The sequence below is a fragment of the Bemisia tabaci genome, chromosome 1, assembly GCF_918797505.1.
Source record: "Bemisia tabaci chromosome 1, PGI_BMITA_v3".
Classification (NCBI taxonomy): Eukaryota; Metazoa; Arthropoda; class Insecta; order Hemiptera; family Aleyrodidae; genus Bemisia; species Bemisia tabaci.
The window spans coordinates 22884345-22894910 of NC_092793.1; the positions used below are offsets into that span (position 1 = coordinate 22884345).

At 37.5% G+C, this 10566-nt stretch overlaps 2 non-coding genes across 2 annotated transcripts; both read right to left on the bottom strand.

Moving 5' to 3' along the window:
* Nucleotides 1-1060: 1060 nt before the first annotated feature.
* TRNAH-GUG (transfer RNA histidin (anticodon GUG)) lies at nucleotides 1061-1132 on the bottom strand. Its single transcript has one exon. It is a non-coding gene; the product is annotated as a tRNA-His (tRNA).
* Nucleotides 1133-5398: 4266 nt separating this feature from the next.
* On the bottom strand, nucleotides 5399-5470 carry TRNAH-GUG (transfer RNA histidin (anticodon GUG)). The gene has a single exon. It is a non-coding gene; the product is annotated as a tRNA-His (tRNA).
* Nucleotides 5471-10566: the final 5096 nt, after the last annotated feature.

Sequence of the window (10566 nt, forward strand, 5' to 3'; positions counted from 1 at the left end):
TAGGTATAGAATACTTTTCTGCACGTCTGATTGGAAAAATCAATGACTTTTCCTTAGATTACATGCGAAAATCAGAAACATTTTGTACGGAATGGTGCCGTCATATTATAGTAAAAAATTGAATTGTTCGAGTCAATTTTGCAACTTGGGAATGATGTTGCGTTCCTCCGTCTGTAAACCGATGTTATATGCAAAAAGAGCAAATATGTCGTTTCACACACGAAAGACGTAGATCCATTCCAATATCTCTAAATTGCCTTAAACTACTAAATTTTCTATGAAAGTATAACTGAGCGATTTCTGTCTATTTGACTGGTTTTTGCATATTAACAGCAAAAAAAAAAACAATGAAATCCCTGAGAAACGTCAAAATATTTTTTTTTTTTTTTTCAATTGATAACACCATTTGAGAGTGGAGATTTTGCAAAGGTAAAGTGTAGATACGTTCTTTCGTCTTGTCTGGAAAACGTCGACACGTAAAAAATTCTTCAAAAAATGAGTTTTGAAAACTTAGCTTCGCAACGTACGAGAGATAAGGACCCCTTTGGAACCATATATCTTTAAATTGACTCCAACTACTAAATTTTCTGAAAAAGTGTGACTGAGTAATTTCGACAATTATAGCAAAAAATTAATTTGAGCAAATTGTAAATTAGTAAATGTGCTTGTGATCAGCTGGGAATATTAAAGCACGGGTGGTTATAGACCATTGGACCAGCAGAAGGGAGGAGGAATTTCAAGTCGATACTATCTACGGAATCAGTGGAATGAACTCTGGTAAAAAAATGACGTTTCATACTTCTCTGAGCCCCGAGTCTGGGGTAAAGATCTCCAAAAAACCACTCCACTAGATTTTTTTTTCTTGAATTTCTAATTTTTTGAGTACAATCATTGAAAATACCCACAAACAAAATGAAACTTGGTAGCTAAGAACATTAGGAGGGTACTCAAAACCCAAGTAAATCAGAGTGCGTGTGAGAGTATATTATCTTCGCCAATTCATTAAACATCTCTCTAATCACCGACTTTTCAATTGCGAGTCGGCGATATCAAAATTTAGTGCCGTGACCAGGATTCGAACCTGGGTTACTGCGGCCACAACGCAGGGTCCTAACCACTAGACGATCACGGCTCCAGATTTGGGAGACATTATCACGAAGAAACTAAATTATTAAGCGGACGGAAGAAGATTGGTTTGGTGTTAATGGTCGCTAGTTTTTTCCCCCTGAAATTACATGGATGCTTTGCAGTTTGCATGGTCTATGAGCAAAAATAGTCATCACTGGAAAAAAAAAAACACATTGGATCTAGAGTCCAGACTCTTGAAAACATTGACAAGAAAAAATACTCTTGATTCAATCGGATTTTTGCTTGAATCAAAACGACATCCACTTAAATTAAGAGGCTTGGTTCTTGATTTAAGCTAGATTCTGATCGAATCAAGAGTATTTTTCCTTGTCGATGTTTTTAAGAGTCCGGACTCTCAATCCAATGTGTTTTTTTTTCCCAGTGATATTTATTTTGTTGAATTTCACGCAAGATTGGATAAAATCGTTCCTTTAGGTTGCTATAATGAGGATCTTCTTAAACCGCCCTTAGTTAAAAGATGTCGACAATAATAGGAGCCTCCTATGAGGAGAGGAGCTTTCAGAAGAACGACTATGTATGCGCACCCCTAGTGTCGTTGTGATAATTGGTTCACTTCGAGCTTCCTCTGGTGGCTATTCGTATTTCTCGTAAAAGCTCCGAGTCCGGATTGTGACATACTTTATTTTGCTTGTCACTTGGAGCCTCGCGCCCAGCATTCTTCCCATCATTGGAGGTCGAGGCCTGGAATGTTTTCACACTCGCAACTTTTGAGCGACGTTAATGTCGGGTTCGGTTTTAACGACTGCCTGAACCTTGAGCTTGTCACCCGCGCCCGCGCCGAGCCGCCGCCGCGCCGCACTGCAAAGTAGAGTCAAAAGAGATTAGCTGCGTTAATCCACGGCACATGCCAGGATCGCAGAGTGATCGCGCGGCTAGAAAGTGAGAGCACCCACATCAGTAGGACGTATCCCTACCAAACGGAACTATGTGCATTAAGGTATGAGCCTGAGACTCATAAGAATATATGCATAATAGGGATCACGTCATAATGCACCTAGTTCCGTTTGGCATAAATACGTCCAATAGTGCAATCTGTGGGCCTGGACTCTAGAAGGTCATTCCTGTAGAATACGTGACGCTGAAAATAAGATTTTTGGCCCCCTCCCCTCCCCCCTAGCCCCCTCGTGAGGGACCCGTAATACAGGACTACACCCTCTAAAAAAAATCACGTGGCACTCTGTGCGACCCGTTTCTTCCTCATGTGGCGGTTGGTAATGAATTTTAAATGGAAAATTGGCGCAGTGGCGCACCCTTTGCCGATTTTTCATGTTAAATTTTTGGAGAATTCGTACTGCGCGGAAATTCCAGCTTTTCGGAACGCAGCCTTGGACTTCCCCCTTCTCTACTGTAACGCTTTTTTGTGTCAAATCGACGTTCGATGTATCGCATCAATTCGTTCCATACTTTAAGCTACTTGTCATTTTTTTTGAATTTTGAGATCGCACTTCTATTTTCATGAGACTCTGACAATAAGACTTCAGGTTTTTCATCTAAAAAAACCCTGCCTTTAATACGTTGAATTTCTTTGTTAAATTTGGTACATGAATTTTTTAGTCTCAAGACAACAGAAGTGCGATCTCAAAATTCGAAAAAAAATGACAAGTAGCTGAAATTATGGAACGAGTTGATGCGATATATCGCACGTTGCTCTGACACATAAAATTGCAACTGCCGCACCATTTTAACGGAGATTCAGACCCTCCTCCCCCTAAAGCATTATAATACGAATGACCTCTATACAGTCTTCAGTATACCCTCATTGAGAGTGCCGCTCTGATTGAACTACCAGTTTTGTACCTTTCGGGGATCTCATGGGCCAATGTAAACAATTCCAACCGAGGGAAATTCATGAATATTCAAGGGAGAAAATAAAATCTCGAAAGTGGGAGTCTTCCTACATGTATATCCATCAATGTTCGCCCAGAGTTTATTGCAGAAGTTGGGAATTACAATTTTCTTATGAATTTTAAGACTACCTCAATCTTGTTCATTTACATGCGTCCCTGAAGGCGTGATTTACATGCAAAAACGACACCAAACCCTTCGTAAAAAATTCTCATTCCAATGCTAATGTGACTGTATTATATAGAATAAATTCATTAATGTATCCCCTCGTAATGGTACGATTGATAAAATAAATCCCGGTTGCAATTACCATGTCAGTTCAGCTCGGAAATTTGTAAAAACAGGTGCGCCCACCGGAATAGGAATATGCTCATTTCAAAATCTCGTATCCGTCGGAATTTCAAAGGTCAGTCTTGAATGTCCATGAGCGGTGATATTTGAGTTTAGGTTAACGATGACTTGATCGGCATGTCGTACTTGAATGTCTTGAGTCTACGCATGCGCACGCGGCCACCGCGTGCCGATAAAAATTTACTCTCGTTTTTGCATCAATGGGTCTAATTACTGTCAATACAGCCACCGGCATCGAGTACTGTTTATAGTTGCCACGTTTAAACAAAATGTAAAATGAATCACTCTGAGGACAAGAAACTTGCACAGGGAAAAGAGACTTTAGTACTCGCAATAGAAATTATATATGAGGACTTATCTGTAACAATAGCGGATGTGAAAAATTACCTTTTCGAAACACATTCAAAAAACTTGTTTGGCATCGAGAAAATTTTGAGAAAATACTTGAGATGTGATCTTCGAGATCTGTATATTATGCCACAGCCAAACATATTAAATTTTTGTGTGAGCGAAACAGTTTTTTAAGCGTGTTTCGAAAAGGTAATTTTTCACATCCGCTATTGTTACAGATAAGTCCTCATGTACATTTGTTAAGTTTTTTGTTCTTCTCTTCCTTCTTTTGCGACGGGGGGAGGGGAGGGCTTTCCTAAATTTGAAGACGCCCATACTTTAATTCATAACTTCAAATGAAATGTATCAAGTTTTTTAAATAGATACTATTTTATTTAACGCAAAAATACCGGGTTTATAAAAGAAGTCCTTGACATTTTAGGGTATAAAAAGTATAAAATATTTTTTAAAAAAAAGAAAAAAAAAATATTAAAAATTAGAATGTATCAGTTGTTATTCGTTAAATAGATGAACGATTTGTTTCTCTATTTATCGACCGAAAGAAAAAAAATTGTTAGGTCAAAGAAATACGACTCTTCTATAATACAATAAGTTCTCATCAATTTGAAAGTATGCGAATATTTTTTTCTTACTAAAGAAGTAATTTTTTCGAGCTTCGATTTTTTATTTACTCATTTTTTTTACAAATGTATTTGAAAAAAAAAAAAAAAAAAAAAAAAAAAAAAAAAAAAAAAATCGGTAACTATTTTTATAGTGACCTGTAACGAGTATTATGGTTTACACTTTAAAGAGTAAAATGAAGAACAACATTTAATCTGCAACCGAGACATGATTTAATATGCACAAAAAAGTCTCAAAATAACCATGTTCAACAAAAAAATAGTATTGAGGGGCGAGGGGTGTTGTATTTTTTTTTTTTTTCTTTTTTGTCTGAAAAAAATTGTGTGGTTATCATGTAGGTACAGCATGTCAAAATCTTTTGTCCCTATGCATGGATATGCAGTTTTTTAAATTAGATTATTTTGCTTACATAAAAATCACTTTTTCGACCGTAATGAAAAAGTATCTACAGAATTCTCATCCATAAAAATAAGCATTATTTTTCAATTACGTATTATGCATAAACGGGCAAGTTACGAAAATTTCACAATTCCTCAATGCCCTTAGAATACGTACCGAAATATATGAACAAATTACGATTGTTAAACTGAAAAGATAATTAGTATTGCTTATTAGGTAAGAAGTCTTAAAAAAGTATGGATGGACTTTATTTATTAATAACTCTGCTGATTCAACAATGGCCAAATTATGATCCTTGCCAGGCGAACGTGATGAGACGAACAGAAAATGAAGGAAATAAATCCGGAACGAACTGTGTAATTTCGTCCACATCAGAGGAGAAATAAATATATAATTAAGTAACAAAGAGAAAAATACTCCAATTCCTCACAAAAGTCATATTGAAGAAAAGAAATAAGAAAAGCATAATCATCTATCAAAATTGTAAATGACTCTCAATTGATGGTATTGCAATATTAACGTGTGTTGCATCATTGGCTATGTCGAGCGTTGAATAAACGCGTACGATTCCATAGGCTGGATTTCGGTCGGAAACAAAAATATTCCGTGTGCAAAGCACTCAACAGACTCAATTCTCAAGTAAGGTGTTAATTTAACACAAATCCCTGATGTAAAAACTTAGTGCCGTGACCAGGATTCGAACCTGGGTTACTGCGGCCACAACGCAGGGTCCTAACCACTAGACGATCACGGCTTACGAGAGGGGGCCTCGAAATCGGGACTCTTGAGCGGAGGCCTCATTTACACGCACACTCTCAAGCCGCTGACAGTGTAGTGGTGCATTGCCCAACGCTCGCTCTCCCCTCTTCATAATAATGCCGTAGGCGGTAGATTTTTATCTCCCGCTGAGCTGGTGTCCTGCTATTTTATTCCTCAACATTTTTTGATAGTAACTTCATGGGAACATTTTTGTATTATACATTGACACTTCTGTATTTTTCTTTTTCCTATTAGACCCATGTTCTTCTAATAGACTGAGTTTTATCTTCTCTGAAGAACTAAGTATTCCGAATTTTCTCCTTTTTCATGTTTCACCTTGTTTTTCAATCAATAAGTAAGTAAAGACAGTATTTATCGCATTATTGCTAATCGTCAGACACGTTTTACAGTATGATAGTTTGGAATTTTCTGTTGGTTTAAAAACTAATAATATTTTTTTTCTTTCCGGTCCGCCTTAGCTATTTTATTGTTATTCATTTTTATTAGGATGTAATTATATATTATAGGGATTCATTTTTAGTCATTACTTTATGAGATTACTTTTTTTTCTTACTCTCTCTCCCTTTCTCCCTCTTTGCTAATTAATATATTTGTTCCTCTTTAAACCCTACCCTCTTCGAAAAAAACGAGATTAATTTGTTCTTGGTGATAGATTTGTTTTAGTTTCCAACCTATGTCACCGTTACTTGTTCATAAGTTTTTTAATCCGTCAATTTCATTTTCGTCTTTTTTTTTCTCTCTCTCTCTCTGCCTCCCACTATCTTTGAAATGTACGTTTTTTTCATCGGTTGATCTTTCATGAAAAATGAAAAATGAAAAATGAAAAATCTCGTCTCAAGTAGACGTGACACTTATTAGACATGATTATTTAGGAGTAGAATTTATACATAAAATTAATAAGATAAATGATAATGTACATTATAATTGGTCATGGGATATGCTCGGCAGGATTGTTTTACATAGCAAATATTATCTACAAAAATTCTAAATCCCGAAGGATCATTGTCAACAAAAGGATATTTTCAATAACCCCTACAGCAATAATGATATGATTTTTTATATGTATAGGAAATTCTCCAATACCACCTTCAATTAATATTATGGGGATATTATTATTATTAATATTATTCCTTGATGCTCATATTAATTTTTAATAAAAATGAATATGAGCATCAAGGTTCTATCATTTATCTTACTAATCTTACACTTATTACAACGCGGCAAAATGATTGATAGCATTGAAAAAATCTTTGCTAATGTTATCCATTAGATCTGATTCGATATACCGGAGGAATCTCCACGGTGACGTCACCACCGATAGCGTCTATAGCGAAGAAGCTCCGGTGAAGACGCGAGAAGGGCAAGGTCAAGGGGTGGAGAAAAATGCGGGCGCGCATGGCTATTGGCTAGCCGGAGGAGGCGCCAGGCGCCACGGAGGAATCCCACGGCGGCGTGCGTACGATGCTAGTTTTATGAATGAACTCGGATGAATGGCGAGGATGAGCCGACAGATACGCATGCGCGGGGCGCGGGGTCCTTGGGGTTGACCCCGCCAGACGTAGTGGCGTCTGCCGCGCGTCTGCGCCCGTGTCTCATCGTAAGGTCAATGATTCCACTCAACAGTGACATCTTCTGTCTTCCTTCGTCCATCGATAGGGTCTTTACGTCGCACAACGTGGGTTATTTTCTAGCGTTTTTAAAGCAGTTAATTTGAGGCTTACTGAAAGGCGAGGGAGAGCCCGTTGTGCGTGTTATGAATTGAAGGAGGCTTTAAATGGAGGAAATACTAAAAGAGTAATGAGAATCAAATCAGGGCCTAATGTTATTTGCATGGGAAACTATTTGCGGGCTTTTTTTTGGGGGGGGGGGGGGCAGAAGAGCACCTCATCAAGAGGGGTCTGATGGGGGGGGGGGGGGGCACAAAGAGACATCCCCTTAAAGAGAATATGCGGGACCGCCTCGATTTTAAAGGAGGCTTTGGTGACTTTCCCTAGTATTAAAAGGGATCCGGGGGTCCTCCTCCAAAAATTTGTAAAAAATTGCGTCATCTCGTGAGCAATGTAGAGAAGTTCGCATCGAACTAACCCCTGCAATTCCTGCGAATTTTCCTCGTAGTTTACCTCGTGAAAGCAGCAGAAATGCAGAATCGTTACTAGCATTTCACCAATTATAAAGAGATCAAGTGCGATGCATGCTCCATCGTTAAAACTTCTCTGAATATCCGCTATGATTTTACTTATAATACTATAAACGAAAAATTCTAGAAAAATTACTCAAGAGTTTTCTCATGAAATTGAAATTAGCAGTGGAGATGCTGAAACATCGCTACCGAGTTGGGACTTATCGCACCCAGCGCCACACTTATTTTATTATCATTGGCGGACGCATGTTCAATGGTAAAAATTTCATGGAGTTTTTGCGAAAAAATATGCAACTGTTTTCTTGTGGGTGAATGAATAAAATTATCAAGTGAGACGTTGCAATGCAAATAAGTCTATCTATCTTTGATCCCTCCATATCCTTCCAAAGATTCAATTTTCTCACATCTCATAAACAAATGTTTCCTTTTAGAGCTTGATAAGTTGCACGGCGCGAAGGGCTTATTCCGCCAGCAACTCTCACGATCAGTCGTCGGTTAATTTTATCTTTATCGTCGATCAACTCGCCACGGAATCAGCCACAGGACAGCGACTGATCAAAGGTCAAGATCGGCAACCGACCAGCAGCGACCGCGACCTACCCACCACTGACAATAACATGTGATCGAGTCTCGGATATCATCACCAGAGGGCACTATATATCACAAAACCATTCATCAAATCTTCAAAATAAAATTCAAAAATTACTAACGCAAACATTAAGAGATTTTGGACCCTATCGTATCTATTGAATTCCAGTTCATATCCTATCATTGAAAATAGTTATCGAACTTTGTTTTTCAAGTCCCTCTCGGTAATGAGTGACTGCTTCTTGATTGTATATTCGTCGCTGATTGAATGAGACCCCTAGGTCGGGATATTCTGCTTCGAGGGTCTGGGTGTTCTTAATTCTCACCGTCCGCTCTACGGACCACTTTGGACTTGTGTCCAAAAAACATGCCAAATGCAAATATTCAGCAATTTTTCCGGTCACTTGCGAGTGTTTCGATCCGGTGATTTTTCGAAATGTAAACGGTGATTACCCTCTGGTAAGGCGTGACTTGAGAGTACCATAATGACCCTCCCCCTAAAAATGATGATCTTAGCAACAACACAAGAGGACTGATTGATTTTTACTCATTAGTAAACCACTGAACGATCAGAACTTAAGACTATATTGTAGCGTAATTACAAGTAAGGGGCCCGCTCATTGCTCGATAAGATGAGCCGTTGCAGCCCCAACACTATCACCAAAAATTGAACAGAATTTTTATTTCAGCAAGGATTTTTTTCTCCCCCTCCCCCTCCTTTCTCTATTTTTTATTTTTTCCTTCGTGGAGGGGGGGGGAGGGATGCAGAATAATACAAAAATGATAAATCAGGTATCTTTCATTAGTTCATTGCACTTTAATATTACGTTTGAGTAGTATACGTTACGAAATGGAGGTGAACGTTTATACATTTCAATGAAGTGCTGGATTTTGTTCTTCAATAATATCTTCGGTCCAAATCGAAAATCTGCAGAAAATTCATTTAAACCCCCCAAATATTAGTGAAATATTTGTAAGCACTGATTGTAAACTGAAACTTGAATAACTTTATGGAAGTTTCACATTCAAAATTTCATAAAATTTTACACGTACTGTACCCAAAATGCCAAGCCAAAAAGGTTCCATTTCATGAGAACTTTCCAGATGGTTAGTCTTCTGAGGAGATTGAGTACAATTTGACCGATTGACTTGATGATTTATCGTACTTTGAAAAGTGTGTAACTAGATGAAAGTAGAATAAAAATTTTAAAAATGTTAAAATAAAAAAAAAAACAAGCAGTGAACTCCAACACAATGTGTTGATAAGGCGCGTCATTAACTCGCACATATCAACCCCTTTAGTTTTCATTTACAGAGATTTCAAAAAAGGCAAGCAGCACAACAAGAGAATTCACGATCCAACACTGCAAGGTCAACGACGCACCTTGACGAGACCGTGTATTGTGAATCTAGAAAGCTATTCGAACAAATTTAAGTTTTTTGATCCGCCTCAAGCAAAATCTTATCAGATTCTTGAAGAAAAGTGCTACGGAAAAATTTAAGCGAAGAAAGGAAAAATTCTGTCGAATTCCTAGAAGATAAAGTCGATTTAAAGGTATTTTGGGGCTAAAATACCCAAATCACCGGTATTATAAATCCCGTTATATTATTGAAAAGAAATTGACTCGATATAAATGCAATTGTATTAAATATGTCTTGATTTTGTTATTTTAAACGTCTTTTCATGCAAAGAAGCTCAACCATGTCCATGCTTTATTCATTCATGAATTGAAAGTAAGCAATCCACATCCCGAAAATCTACCGATTTGCCGTAAAAAATTGCAGAAACTTGATATACCAGGTCGATGTACCCACTCTTTGAATTTACCAATCGATTTAGTGAGTGCACGTATGTGAAAGTCAAAATGCTATAGTCATTTTGGGTGCATTCATTTTTCATGAAACAATTGTAAGTAATTTCAATCCCGAAAAACCATACATTTTCCGTATAAAATCGAAAAAATCAAAATATGTCGACTCCCTGACGTGAAAATTAAATTCTACGTGTGAAAATACTTATGTATCGATATGCTGAACAGAATGCCCGCCTCTCCTCGTAATTTACAAACCGTTCCTATACTTATCTCAAAATTTTTCTCAGAGCTTTGTGTTATTATCAGCTTCCATTTAAACCCCGGTTTGATGGCCGAATCGGCTGCCCAAAAAGCAAGCCATTTTTGAAGGGCTCTATGAGAAATTCGTGATATTATCAGCTCTCAGGAAATCACCCCATGGGTAAAATTGCTGGTATAAATTTTCGAGAGCTTAAAATAATCGTATTCAAGAAACTAAGGCATTAAACTATGGAGTCAATTTCGTTTTAATAATATAACGGGATTTAC